Source organism: Perna viridis, chromosome 5 (assembly GCF_037379345.1).
Source record: "Perna viridis isolate PV_CMFRI_1.1 ecotype Kerala chromosome 5, ASM3737934v1, whole genome shotgun sequence".
NCBI lineage: Eukaryota > Metazoa > Mollusca > Bivalvia > Mytilida > Mytilidae > Perna > Perna viridis.
Window position 1 is genome coordinate 30,377,816 of NC_142449.1, and position 15,800 is coordinate 30,393,615.

The 15,800-nt window shown below is 33.3% G+C and overlaps 2 protein-coding genes across 9 annotated transcripts in view; one reads left to right on the plus strand and one right to left on the minus strand.

The window, feature by feature from the left end:
- LOC148617029 (zinc finger homeobox protein 3-like) overlaps nt 1-8,385 on the minus strand; it is a 161,471-nt gene extending 153,086 nt beyond the window's left edge. For 3 of the 4 annotated variants that reach the window (XM_088584297.1, XM_088584294.1, XM_088584295.1), the window contains exons 1-2: nt 8,236-8,385; nt 784-896 (exon numbers count right to left, since the gene is read on the minus strand). The gene's annotated coding sequence lies outside the window, so the exon portion shown is untranslated. The remainder of the gene's footprint in view (nt 1-783; nt 897-8,235) is intronic. The other variant, XM_088584296.1, reaches the window with a different exon arrangement.
- A 92-nt stretch (nt 8,386-8,477) lies between these two features.
- Nucleotides 8,478-15,800, plus strand: part of LOC148617032 (uncharacterized) — a 48,073-nt gene continuing 40,750 nt past the window's right edge. For all 5 annotated transcript variants that reach the window (XM_088584309.1, XM_088584306.1, XM_088584307.1 and 2 more), the window contains exon 1: nt 8,478-8,613. The gene's annotated coding sequence lies outside the window, so the exon portion shown is untranslated. The remainder of the gene's footprint in view (nt 8,614-15,800) is intronic.

Consider the following 15,800-nt stretch of genomic DNA (forward strand, 5'->3'; position numbering starts at 1 on the left):
ATCTAACCTATGACCTTTCAATCATTGAGGTTCTGATTTCAGCCTGACAAGAAGTGCATTACCTGCTGTGCAAACACAGAACTTAAAAGTATACATGTATGGGACATGGCTTACCAGTACATAAGTCATCCCAAGTCTACTAGAATGATACCTAACTTAAGATAAGTGACATGTTTATCAATGAGGCCTCATCCTTTCACAGGTTATACCTACCTATTATAGCTAGCAAATAATGGAAATCAGGAAATTCTATCATGTAACAAGAAATCTGTGAGCAAGAACTCAGTAGTGATAACTGTGCTTTTTGGTAAACAGGAAGTATGTGCCATACCAATATGAAAACACATTCCACAGTTCAGTAAACCCATATTAACTTAAGCTTTGTATAAAATACCAACATGTGATTTACAGGAGCTGAGAATTTTGTTACCAAGCAAATGTGTTACTGAGTCACAGAATGACGGACACAGGTAAAACAGTACAGTATAAAGGTATAAAAATTGGAGCATGTACTGTAACAAGTAAAAATGTACATAGGAAGTTAAATTCTCCTTTAGTGAATAAGATGATCTACCACAATGAGAAATGTGTAAGCAATTTTAATCTATCTTTTCTGATTGGTTTGATACCAACATTTGAACCATGCTATTTTTCTTAGTACAGTCATAGCGCTGTCACTGGTTCTGAATGGAAAATTATTAATATAAAATTTCTTCGTCTGGATCAGTAATATTAATCAATATTTCATAAAACAATGGATATAAATTAATTCTATACGCTCACCAGAGCCAGAGTCTTTACTTAATTCTTTTCTCAACGATTTATGCCTAATCCTTAGGGAGATCAGTACTTCGTCTAGTTTCAGCTATATTTCATATCCAAGCCTCGACAACGACCTGTGAAAAACCAACGTTTTTACAATGTTATCATTCCAATAAAACATTGCTATTTTTCCAATTAAGGTAATTAGACTCTGCGGTCTGGTACTTAATGATCAGGCCAATGATTCCGCGTGAAAGAATTTCAAAGGACACGAACAAGGGGACTGTAAAATTGTATTGTTTACAATTTATAATGAAACTGTGAACAAAAAATAATCGCTGCTTATTAATACACAAATGTATGCTGATAACACAGTTTAATAGCATTCATTTATTCGTGGGCAAACAATCTCATTCCTATTTCTTTAGTGGAGTTAATTGATCATTAACAATTTAAATTGCAAATGTCTATGACATTGTGTGATATTATGGACTGGTTACCATGGCAACAACTACAGTTAATTTGCAGGATTAATTATTAAACTGGAAATGTTATAATGCTATACTAATTACCAAACTTTCTTCAAAAATACATCAAATTGCAAACGAGACTAATTATTTTATTTTTCTTCCGTTAATTGACATGTAACATAATGCAAGCAGGTTTTCTTTCAATCCATCAATTTAGTTATAATTATATAGAATCAGCATGATGCCTGATATTAATGTAAGAAATAAAACCAATATAAAGTTGGCATTAAGTCACAATTATTTGTAAAAAAATCCATATCTTTTATAGTAATAATTGTTGAAGACTTAGTATATTTATTTGCATTATTGTAAAAATTCAAGAACTGATAAAAGTTTGAAAATTTGATGAGAAAGTAATTATGAGCATATGAAGATGTATATTCAAGATATGTCAGCCCTAAAAGACAAACAGTTACATAACCCTAAAAAAATGTTGATCACCAACTTGCTACAAATCAGAACACAAAATTCATATCATTTACAAGCATATTGTACACATTATTAACAATGATAAGCATAAATTTTCTTGAACACTTAAAAAAAAACAACACATGTAATGTCCATAGAAATAGTAACAGTCAGTCTCCGGCTAAAAGAAAGCTGATTTGAGGTTGAAAGTCACGTGGCAAGCATATAATTGTATAGTACAAATTATATTCAGCTCAATTTCAAAGAGTTTCAAAGTTATAGCTGAACATTAAATCATTGGACAGACCTACATGTATATACATAGATATACATGTAAACAAACACACCAAAAGACCGAATAAATTTGAAAAGCCCAAAGCCTACAGTACATCTTTTTAGCTGCTAGCATTTCATAATTTTGACCATAATACAATATTATAACTGCTTGTAATAATCTTTGAAAATCTTCAATCTACAAACACCATACACAGAACATTGTACTAGTAATGCCAATCTGCTCTTCGACAGACTTTTTGGTGTCCACTAACAGGGGCGGATCCAGGACTTTAGATTAGAGGGGGTGCACAGTTAAAATTTTGCGGAGTGGGGCAAGGCGATACATTTTTTTAGGTTAAATTTTGAAATATTCTTCTAGAGTGGGTTCAATGTAGATATCTTTTGTGGTAAAATTAGCAAGAAATTAAAGTTTCAACCAAAACCGCCTAAATCTACCCCTGACAACCCATGCTTTGCAAATTTTAGGGCACACCCACCACGCCCCTGCCTGAATTTGCCACTGACTAAGTTAAACTCATTTACTGCAAGCAGGATAACAATGAAACCAGATGAATGATAGACAAAATGAGCTTATCTCCATCTACCTACTTCAAACATCTGCATTAATAAACTATCACCTTCTACTTTAATGAGACAAAATCAAGTTGATAGAACTGCAGCATTTTTTATCATGAAGTCTGTTTTCCAGTAGACATTTAGGAGAGGGGGAAGTGGTAGTTTTCTTGCCAATAATGTAAAAATACTTTGTACTTTCCCTGTCAACAAATAATGAATACAACTAGAGTCACCTGGTTAAAACATGCAGCCGATTTTAATGACCAGCTGATCAAATTAGATGTTCTTGTGACCACAAGAAAAATCAGTGAGAATATACTTGGAAAGGTAATCAAGGGAACAAAGATTCCAGCAGAAATCAAAAAAATATATTCCAGGGATAGACTAGCCATGGAAAACAGACACAAACAACAAAGAACATTAAATAACAAAAATAACATGAATAAAGTAAATGAGCAACCTAAAGTACACTAAAAACTGGGAGCATGGGCTTGGAGCATGGGCTGGGAGCATGGGTTGGGTGCATTGGCTGGGAGCATGGGCTGGGTGCATGGGCTGGGAGCATGGGCTGGGAGCATGGGCTGAGTGCACAGGCTGGGTGCATGGGCTGGGAGCATGGGCTGGGAGCATGGGCTGGGTGTATGGGCTGGGTGCATAGATATGATGATTGACCTCTGCTTTTCAAGAAACACACACTGAGTTGTTCATAAAACATCATGCCTGGGGAAAATTTAAATAGGAAAGGAAAACTATGACATTAGTGAACAACCATAGTTCTGTGACTTGGCAGAGCATTCAAAAATCCTTCACTTGACTCAAATTTTTACCAATCAAATTGCTTGAAGTTGATATTTTGAGAAACTCAAGGATTTCAGGATTTCTTTTTCTGGAAAAAACAGGCCCTGTAACCATACAATTAGTGCTTCAGTGATTATGAAAATAATTTATAATTTAGTAATTATACAGGTACTCTATGCTTCAGTGGCCATACAATGAGTGCTTCTGTGACCATATAATAAGCACATGCTTCTGTGTCCATACAATGAGCACATGCTTCAGTGACCATACAATGAATGCTTCTGTGACCATACAATGGGTGCTTCTGTCACTGTGACCATACAATAAGCACATGCTTCTGTGTCCATACAATGAATGCTTCTGTGACCATAAAATGAATGCTTCTGTGTCCACACAATGAGTGTGCCTGGGATCATACGGTGAATGCTTCTGTGACCATACAATAAATGCTTCTATAACCGTACAATGAATGCTTCTGTGTCCATACAACAAGTGTGCCTGTGATCATACAATAAATGCTTCTGTAACCACATGATGAGTGCTTTGTGACCATACAATAAGTGCTTTGTGACCATACAGTGAGTGTTTTTGACCATATAATAAATGCTTTTGTGACCATACAATGAGTGCTTTGTGACCATACAGTGAGTGCTTTTTGACCATTAAATGTTTCTGTGATCATACAATGAGAGTTTCTGTGAACATAATGGTAATTGACACTTCTGTTATCATACAGGCATTCTGTTTTGCAGTGATATTATACAGATATGCTGTGTTGCTGTGATAACACAGATATGAAGTGTTGATGTGACCATTGTGGCAATCTAACTACAATGTACATGAACTTTTATGATCATTCAGGTATGATGTACTTTAAGGACATAATGGAAATTTATACTTTAAAGATTGAACAAGTATATAGTGCTTCTATGACCTTAATGTGTTTGGAAGCACAGTTCAGACTTGATGCAGTTGTATGTGACCATACAGGTTATTTAGACTTCTGTGACAAAGCAGGCAAACTGAGTTTCAAGACTGCCAAATGAAGTCCACACAAGGGATAATAATACTCAGTTAAGTGTCCTTAAATTGTGCTAGACAAGAAAGTGAAAGGCAAATAATTTAGTATCACTCTAATAATTGAAATAAGACCCAACATAATCATACAAGTGCACTATTTACAACTGCATCATTGGTATTGGAAAACAAAAGTTCAAAATACTGAATGTTCTTTTCTTTCAAAGTAGTCTGGGCACTCTTTCTGAGTGTATTGCAGGAAAATCTATTTAAGTAGCTGTCTTTGTAAGAATCATGCAAAATCTGTAAAATGTGATACAGCCTAAAAAAGGCTACATATTTTTATTTTTGTAATTAAGTTGTTTTATGGGTCTATACTATGAAATGTGTAATTATTCATTCAAATCTGCCTGCTCTTAGGAGATAATCAACATTGAGAATCCAGTAGATTCTATTGTATTTGAAGGCTAAAAACCACTAATTCCACTTCCCATAGGCTTCTATGCTAATTTCACAATATTCAATGGCTTCTCTGGACTTTACCTTAACTTTAACCTGCAGATGACTATATATCAGCATGATTCTACATATGTCAGCTCACAATCCTCAGAATGGCATGTGGGGTTAGCAGACTTGCAGTACAGTACTGGTCACCGGAAGTGAAGGGTCTATAAATAGCATGGGAAATCCCAGTGTTTTCACAAGATAGGGTTATATTTAAAAATCATTATGGAGATTAGGCTTCACATCACAAGAAGCAAAATGCACCTATAAAATGTACAGAAATGTTTTTCCTTTCAGAAACTGTTTAAATTTTTTAAATAAGATGAGAACTTTTTTCACAGCACTATGAGGAACAGGGGTAATTTCTGCGTAGGACTATTTTTGCGTACGTTCCAAATGCTCATTGGTTGAATTGGTGGTCTGTAACCTGAATGTCATTTACAGAGTTATCTCCCTTAATTTTGAAATCTAAGTGCATTCTTTATATTTTTTATCTCCTAAGAGCACGGGTTATATGAAAAACCACATGTTAATTTCTGTTTACTATGACATTTCAAACAATATATCAAAAATAAAAATATGTGGGCTTTTTACCCATGAATCACATTTTGCATGATCCTTAGCTGAAGTGCTACTTAAAAATACATGAATATCAAGAAAAACAAAAGTAATATATGTATGTACTAGATATACTGTGAGCAAGCTCACGAAGAGAATACATCATGCATTAAATGCAGTATAATGTATATATCATAAGTTCTCTATCTCCCATTGAAGTCTTCTGACAGTTACTATATTCCTTCATGCATAAATACATATGATGCTCAACCTTCATATTTAATTTCACCAAAAAATCCTTTGAGCAGTTTAAAAGGAGTTGTGCTTACATTGTTTTAACATGTAAAATCCTTAAGTTGGATTATCTCCCTTGAGTGCTCTAACAGTAATTACATCCCTTCAAGCACAATCTTTGTATGAAATTTCATCAAATCCCACAGCAGTCATGGGAATGTTGTGCTTACAAGAAATGTGAACAAATGGACATACAATTAGACAGACAAGATGATTCCTAAATACCCCCAAACATTGTTTGCAGGGGGTATAATAATACAATTTGTACATGTATATACATTGTATAAATCACCAGTATTCAATGAAATAACCATTTCAGTTCAGTACTTAATGACATTTAATATTTTTTGTCAAGGTAAATAGCTTGTAATGAATCAGGTAATGTCACTTAACCTTTTGTTTTCATGATTTTATCACATTCTTCACAGAAATTTAAATAAAAACAGCCAATTTTCCACAATTTAAAGACATTTTTTTTTCTTTAATGGATAGCAATCCTCAACATTCATTGCAGTGTTCAATAATCATCTTTAAAAAAATATGTTTCTATAATTACTTTGGGTTCAGAAACAACTATTATACTTGATGTCATATTTACTTAAAGAAAAACATGCCTGTTTTTTTTATTAAATACTGCTAAACTATCATTTTAGTTGACACTGCTGTCAAGAAATCATTCCATTAGTGTCTATATAAAATAATTAAAAAAAAAAAAAAAAAAAAAAAAAAAATTTTCCTACCCACCTACCCTATTTTTTTTCATCAAATATAACCTTCAACAAACATATTTATTTGGGTTTGCTAGAAATATTGTATAAACAGAGTTAAAGGAAACATTTTGAAAAATGTGATCATGTATCTTTATCTCAGAATGTTTATTTGAGGGTTTGTAAACAGTCATTCATGCACATACTGATCTTAGCTGTATGTGTTCATATGGAGTAACTTTAACCTCCCAAATGCTCATAAGATACAAGGGCACATTGGCAGGACTGAATGCATGTGCTGCCAACAGACCTTTGTTGACACATTTTGTACATTTCTAAATACATCCCAGTTTCTACTGGATATTTTGTACAAAACAGTTATACTTCTTCCCCCATTTGCTCCCTATACATATACTTAAGTAAATAAATATGATCTTGTAATATAACTTAAGCCTAGGGCATGAGTAATACATTCCATTACTTTTTTAAGCATTAATTTTTCATATATGCCTAAAAAACTATAAAAAAAGGTGTTATTCAAGAACAATAAATAGGGTATATTCATAAAAGATGGATAGATAGATCTTAGTAAAACAAATAGGCATTAATAGAACATTAAGTGATAGCCCACTGCATAATGGTGAAAGAGGAATCAAGGGAAAACGGGAATGGCAAAATGTTCAAAATGGCCCAACTCGATAGATACATGTGTACATTTTGGATTTTGCTGACAATTAAACCCTACCCTGTACTTTATGGTGCTTAAAAATTGTGCAAGGTCTTAGAATAATATTCATGGATGTGTTTTCAAGTTTCCATCTAGAAACCGTCAGGGGACGGACAGAAAGACATGCAACTTTTTGCAAAGTATCGAATAATGAATTGTACAAAATGTACCTCACCACTTCTTGTGGTGCAGTATAAAAAGGGATTCCAGGCCATTATTGGACATTTGTTAACCAAACAGTGCACAAAAAAAAAACTAGCCAACTTTTCAAAAAGTGGGCATTCCAAACATGTGAAATCCCAGTGAAATTTCAACTAAGCAAACCTCTACCTATGCTTTACCTGATCAATGTCTCATGATGGAGTTTCTTCTTCTCAAAACAGCTGATTTGAAGGTGTGGTATATGCATGCCAGAAGGGGCATATAGTTGGGACCCTCTTCAAACATTGACAGCTTCCAAGAATATCAGATTTGAATAACAATTTCAAATATTTTCTAATGTGAACCACAGGGCTCCCTAAATCAATTGTGGGTCCACCCTAATTCAGTTTACACTGCATAATAAATTTTCTGTTTATTTCCAAAGTTTGAAAGTTTCTGCAGTGATTGGGATTAGGGTCATGTGGCATTTAATACATCCCAGTTCCAAATCTCCAATGAAAATTTTATTTTTTTATTGAAAGATAATGTAAAAGATTGGCCCACTTAGAGAAAAATGGCACATTCTCAACAGTATTATAAAAGTGTGCATACATATGTAGATGTGCATTTGTATATTGTATGTTTAAATAAAAGATATAAATTATCAATGAATTTGCAAACATAGCAAGTTAAACTAGATACTAAGACAGTTTTGCTCGTTTTCAGACCTCGGGCTCTATCCATATGATCTACTGCACCCCGACAGCCTTGACCCTTTGACAGTAGCGCAAAACCGCGAACACGTGCACAATATTACCATAGAAGAATACACTCCAAGTAAAAGGTGTCAACACTTACCGAAAATTACTCTAAAGCAAGATATAAAAATTTATTCTTCTAGCCAGGCAATAAATAAAAATTATTAGCAATGACTTACAATTAAGCGTGTTCTTTTGTGAACGTCAGCTTCCGAACAACTGGTGCGTGGAGCACGTGTTCTGTGTTTACAAACAGTAGCGGATATCCTTACGCGGATTCAATATTTGTTTCCTTCTGAGAAAATAATTCACAGAAATTTGTATTGAAATGTAGACAGTACTTATAACTTGTATGAAAAGTAGATATTTTATTACAGCTGATTAATTATTCAGTCAAAATTAATTGCCATTCCTATGCGCATGCTTCTATTTACACGTTTGACAAGTCTTGCCGGGAAATGTGTATTGCCGGAAGTGCAGCAATACACATTGAAAAGTGATTTGACAACTCAACATCTGAAACACAGTACAATACACAGTTTTGAAAGATTCCTTGGGTAAAAATGTCACAAATGATTCCTTATAATCCTTTAAATATGTATTTTATTGTATGCAACGTTACTTGTATTGCTGTTAAGTCAAGATTTTTGGAGATTAAAAAAAAGGGGGTGCCTACATTATAAATTATGTTCAAATGCATAAAACCCCTCTATCAGTAATGTTCTACAAAAAGATGTTCAATCCACCGGATTACAATATTATAATGCATAATGAATTGATGGTTTAGAAAATAGCTATAAACACCCAAATTGATTTAGCAGTATTACATGTAATGCATGTACACTTAGAAATACATTACACATACATTATTATGTATTTTCTGAGATAGGTGTCATACTTCAAATAAATTAACTTAATTATATATTGTGTTTCGGTCTATATAATTTTTTTCGGGGCGACATACCAATCCATATAATGCCATATGACCTTCCATACAATTAACTATGTGAGGAAGCAGCTTATTCATTCATCGTATATTGCTTTAAGCAGATACTCTGCCAAGAAAATTCAGTTAAATATTTTTATGGAGAGAGCAAATCACAATGATCCCATAGTTCATTGACCAATTCAAGGTGTATCATTAACCTTTCAACAAATATGGCACAATTTCATTACTGATTTCCCTGTGACTACAGACAAACCTGTGTATCTAGAAAATTTTTAAGGCATTGCATCCCCTAGATATGAAAAAAGTTACATCAAGTTTATGTAAAATTAAATCAAAAACTGACCTGACTTTTGCAGGGTTATATTTTTCAATTCTGCAGAGAGTGCAAAATAAACAAACACCTGAGATTCACCTAATATGGCCCACTCATTTACACCATTTGAATCTATCATGTATAGGGGGCTATTGTCCTTCTATTGACCAGCATGTCAGTGTGAATAGAGTTTACCTCTAATACATAAGGAACCTCTCATTGTAGATACAGTGACACTATAAATATCATTAAGTCAAAACAAACTGAATAGCAGGATGTTCCCTTTTTTTAAAAAGTTTCCTTTCTGAAGAAGCATAAATTTTGTGTCTTTTTCAAAAGTTCAGATTTAACACTTTTGTTTGAAATTAATTCATCTGAATTATTACTTATTGCTTAATCAATTTCATTATCCACTCTCAGACAAGTTCAACAAGAGCATAGGAATAATAAATGCATCTCATCCCCCACTGTATAAAAGACAAAGATGTTTTTCTTTAAAACAGCCACAGGAATGCACTATTTAAGTATATTCAGTATGGCATTTCAACTAAATCTAAAATCAAACCTGAAGCTTTACTCTCATAATTCCATTTATAGCTAACATCACTGTGAGTTTTTATATGACCACAAAAAATTTGCAAACATATATTGTTACGGTGTCTGCATCATTGTCTGGGGACGCTTCATTTCCTTGTGAAAACTTTAGTTATGGTTGCCCAATTATGATTTACGTACCATTAAAGGAAGAGTAATTTTGATTTTGTGGCCCCTAAGGGGTCGAAAAGGGTAAAAATAGGTGTTTCACTACAACCCATGTAGAATGTTTATTTTTTTTTTATTTATTCATTTTCAGTTGTTTTCCATATTTAATTCCGGTAAACAAATGTATCAACAGATTTCATGTGTTTTGGACAAATTTTAAGCTATAGGGGGTCAAAGTTGGGCAATGCTAAAATTGCTAAAAATGCTAAAAATTCAACTTTTTTATATTAGTCTGATTTCGAAATTTTTTTTTTATTGACTCCCTCATAAAAATTCTGGCTTGTGTTTTTCAATCAGAATTCAGATATCTCTTTCAGGGTTTTGAGTTATAAAGGGTCAAAGGAGCCACATAAAAAAAAAAAAAAACTTTTTTATTTTTGGTCAATTTCAACAATTTTTTTTTTATTGAATTCCTCATAAAAATCACTGCCTGTAATTTTAATCCAATTTCAGATATTTCTTACTGTTTTCGAGTTATTAGGGGCCAATGCTGAAAAAATGGACTTTTCTATTTTTGTTTGATTTTGAAAAGTTTTACTTGAATTTAAAATTTTTTGCAATACAGTGTCCAAACCATTTGTTGTATTCATAATAAATTGTTAGTCCTTATGCTTAAGTGTGAAAAAAATACTAATATTGCATACACACTTGCACCATCTGTTCAGGGCAGACCACTGCGGTTGTATCGTGCTGTGCTCTGCGGAGGTTGTTATTTATGGATGAAATGTATGTGTAACTGTATCTAAGTATATCCTGGTAGACTACAACTATGCTGTCAGGGACATAACAAATGATAAATGGGAGTGTAGGCATTAGCCATGAGGTGTCTGGGAACTACTTTAGGTCCGAAGCAGGTCCAGGTCAATGCACTGATAGAGGGGTTAGGAGGCTAAGCCCCTGTCGAAAACAGAGATAACATTTATGAAATGTCACAAGATGGCTGTTTTATCTTCATATTGATTTATACCAAATGGAATAATACCACCATTTTCATTTAACTCATTTTGAAGGAGTTATGTTATGGAGCTTAGATGCTTAGTGTGTTTGACATTTTACCAGCTGGAAGAGATACCTGCCAACTTGAAAGGTTTTAACCAGCTGTATCTATGAATTGAGGGGATGTTCTCATTTTGCTCATGTAACAAAACTACAAGTTTTTTTTTTTTATCAAAATCCTTATACGTACAGGTATGTGACATGTTAATTTATTGGTAAGAGGTATTATGATATTTCAGTTGGTTTGTACATCAATCTCCTCTGCAGACCTTACTGCTCCCTGATTAACTACATATCACACTGCTAGCTTATACCCTTTGTTGTACAGGAAGTAAAAAAAAACAGAAGATGTGCACTTCTCAATGAGCATCAACAAAGCTGTTTCCATTGTACTGTACTAATTTGCATAATTTGCATAAAGATATGGGGTTTAGTTTAGGAGATATCTTGGTTAAAAAGGTTTGAAAAAGCAAATGTACTCTCTGTGCAGGAAATAGCCAGGTGGAACTGATGTGGGGATTTTTGATCCATCAAAAAACATGGCCACTGTTACTAAAAATAGAAACAAGAGTCAGAAAGTAGTTTTTTGCATATATCTAAAAAAATTAGCCCAATTCTGATATGGTAAAAGTGTTCAGCATGGTGAGATCTATCTGTGGTCAAATTTTCGTTTTAATCAGTTTAGCCATGTTGGAGTTAATGCCCCTTTCAATGTTTTTTTTCTATTGTATGTGTTATTTCTTCCAAAAATCTTTTCCTCTGACACTACTTCACCAATTGGAACCATATTTGGTCTGAATTTTCCTTGGGGTATCCTGCATAGAATTGATTTGGGCATCTTTGATCCATTGAAAAAAATGGCTTCTGTTGCTGAAAATAGAACATAGGGGTCAGACAGTAGTTTTTTGGATATATCTCCAAAACCGTTAGGTTTAGCCAAATTCTAACATGAATAGAAGTGTTCGGCATGATGAGATTTATCAGTTGACAAAGTCTTCATTGAGTCAAAATTGTCGTACAGCTCCTTGTTAGAGTTATTTCCCTTGAAAGACAAAAAAAATAACCAGGTAAGCAATTCAGGCTCCTGGGAGCCTCTTGTTAGTTGATAGCTTGTATGTTCAGACATTTGTACACAATGTTGTATGAAAGTAAAGCTTAAAATAAGTTTACACTTTAAGCAAAATCTTATTTTTTTATGTTCAGTGCATGTACATGTAATAACAATTATAAGGTGATTGGGGGTGATTTTCCCTTTTGAGACATGTTGTCCCATTGATTTTGAAGTTATATCATGTATAATTTTAACAAAGTTTGTAGTATTTCTAATTTCAAAATTCACAAAACACCAAGGCATCATACATTGTAGATGGTAGAACCTCTCTGTGCTTGATTTGGCTTTCTATTTCGATATATCTGGTTTTGAGTACTGTTGAAGTACTTAAATTTGCGGGTTTCAATTTTCGTGGTTTGGGGGGAAAGCCACAAGTTCGTGGATTTTTGAATTCGTGATTTTTATGATCCATTTAAACACTTCAACGGGAATAATCCTTTTCGTTGGAAATTTCATGGTTTACCTAACCCACGAAATCCACGAAAATTGGTACCCCACGAACAATAGTAATTCACAGTACTTCTTGTATACGTTTATTTTTGGATTGAAATCTTCCTTCGTAATAGATTCTAATGCTGCTGACGAGAGATGTGTGCAGCATAGTGCAATTTGCAATACTAATATTATTGGTACTGACATACTTTATACATGTACATGAAGGACATATTAATAAGACATATACATGTACAAGTTCACTAATAAATGAATTAATTTGTTTCATTTGTTTTTGCGCTTATTTTGGAAAGGAGAACTTTATTTCAGACACCCTCTTATCAAGTAATTTCTGTTATAAATTGAAATAAGACATTTCCGCATCTAATCAGCCCTACGGCACCTGTTTTCTTTTTTCCTTAAATTGCTTAATTACAATGTAATCATCAATGCCGAAATCTGTTAATGAAATGTACATTTTATCTATGGTATAATGTAAAATTGTTTGAGAGTATATATAGCTGTAATTAACTAAATTAGGTCGCTGATAAAACTATTAAGTTTGGTTATCTCTGAGATATGTTGATAATTGTTCTAAAATTTTTGATAAAAAGTTATTGCAAGTTAAAACACTGCAGTTGCATGTAATTTTCTGGAATTAATCCACAATTTCACGTCCTTCATTCATATGTGTAGGTGAAATTACTTGCAATATTATTGCCTTTGAGGAAAAGGAATTACTTATTAGAAACTGTAGGAGTTATGTATGATATACACACTTGTTTTTGTCTTGTATAAATGAAATCATTTGAGAAAATATGAAATGAACTTAATGCTAATGATTGTTCATTAGCTTAAGGTGGTAGACTTGGGGTAAGGGACATAACTCTTGAAATCAGTGACATGTTTCCATCCATATTCAATTTCATCATAACCCATCAAACTTTCATTTGGAATTGAATGAAATAAATCTAAGTTACTTTGATGCTTAGATGAGATTGGTGTAAATGCTTTACCCGAACATTTCAATGATTTGTAAGAGTTATGTCCCTTACCCTAGGTCTGCCTCCTTAATTCATAACCTAGGTAAAGTTTTTTATCAATGTACATCCAGGATATTTTAAGGGGAGGATCTAGGTATTAAGAATCAGTGTACTAAAGCATTTTTCTTATCTTTCTTTACAAGCAGGGGTACTGTAAACTGGAACATTTTTATGCCAACTTTTTTTCATAGTTTTTGCAATTAATCTAATTTCTAGCAGTTTGAAATTCGCTATTGCTTCTCAAACTGTATTGTAATGTTCTTTGAAGCAAATATTCACCACAGTTTAAATTTTGGTATTTGATACTGGAAACTGGCAATAGTAAATCGGCTAAAAGAATGTCATGTTTTGAAGTATTTAGTGATCTTCATACTATGTAAGTTAGTATGGTTTTCCTCCCTTCATGCTTTTGGTTTTTAGGTTTCTCTGTTTTCAATATTTACTGTAATTAGTTTCAACCAAGTTTTCTAGGCTTTTTCACTACAGCCAAACTTTCTTGCCTGACCTTAATGAAAGCAAATTAATGATCTCATCAGACAGTGGTCTTAATATACAGGTTAATTTTTAGACAGAATACATTATGCATTAGAGGGTGAATAAACTCACTGCTTTTAGTCTTATTATGCTGTTGTGATCCAGCATCCAGAGACAATCAGGTTATCAGACAATAACTTGAGTATATTATAAGTATGTAGGTCTTTATGAAATTATACCACAAGGTACCATACCACAAATGGAAGGTTAAGATTGATTGTAGGGCGATCACTTGATTTTTTTGGGAATAAGGACCAGAAACAAGCACAAATTTGATATTTTGACATAGCTGGACTAAAAAGGAATGATTTCTTTCAAATTGTACCATGTGGTGTCATACCTCTAAAAGAATTGAAAGCTTGGATTGTTTTTGGGGATTGTGACTGGAACCATTTGTGAAAAACGGGCCAAAAAGGTGGCCTTTCTAGCTATAACTTTTCCCTCTTGCATGTTACACCTGTCTTAGATGAACCATTAGTCAATATCATTCTTATTAGCAGTGAACCAACGCCATCAAGCAAATCACCCCTCTCATGTAGTTCACAACAATCAAGCAAATCAACCCTTACTGAACCATCAAGCAAATCCACCTTCTCATGCAGCTTCACAATGATCAAGTAAATCAACCCTTTCCCATCCATCAAGCAAGTCAACCTTCTCATGCAGTTTCCCAATGATCAAGTAAGTCAACTGTTTCCTATCCATCAAGTCAACCTTCTCATGCAGTTTCCCAAAGATCAAGTGAATCAACCCTTTCCCATCCATCAAGCAAATCAACCTTCTCATGCGGTTTCACAATAATCAAGTAAATCAACCCTTTTCCCATCTATCAAGCAAATCAGCCCTCTCCTGTAGTTTCCCTGCACTAAATGAATAAGACAATTTATATATATTTTTAAAAACTGTATCATTAAAAAGCAAAGTACATGATAATCTTGCCATTGCCCTATTTATTACCAAACATAACTTTTACCACCCCCATGAATGAGCTCCTACATTATTTATTTTGTATTCCATTTATGAAAAAAAATTGATATATGATTAAATTTTACTGAATTTAGTTCCCTAAGAACTTTGTGGTAATACAGTCAAGATACAATCGATCTATGATTATTTCGCTCATACAATAGACTTAACATTTTGATAATTATGAAATCCATTGTTTTACTCAGCTGTAAATTGGAAGAAAACATGAAAAATCAATGACTACAACTCATTACTTATAGAGCTTATCGTATTTAGAAGTTTTTATTTGATTTTTTTTTCAACATTTCTTGATCTTCTTATGGCATATTGTCTAATCTCATGTATTATTGATATAAAACATTACTGTATGACAAATATTAGCATAGTGAGCCTATATTCAGGAAAGTTGATTCGATTTTATTCTTTTTTTTCCATCCCAATGCTTAATTTTGACAGCTGTCCACAATTAGTAACATGTTATAGAAAACAACATGTGACGTTAATCACTTTATGAATGTAAATTTAATCAATGAAGTTAATTATGATCTAGAAATCGTGCACACATACAAGGTTAGAATGTTGTGAAGTTAGTTGTTCTTGTATTACATGTACATGTAAACATAGTTCTCAGTCATCTG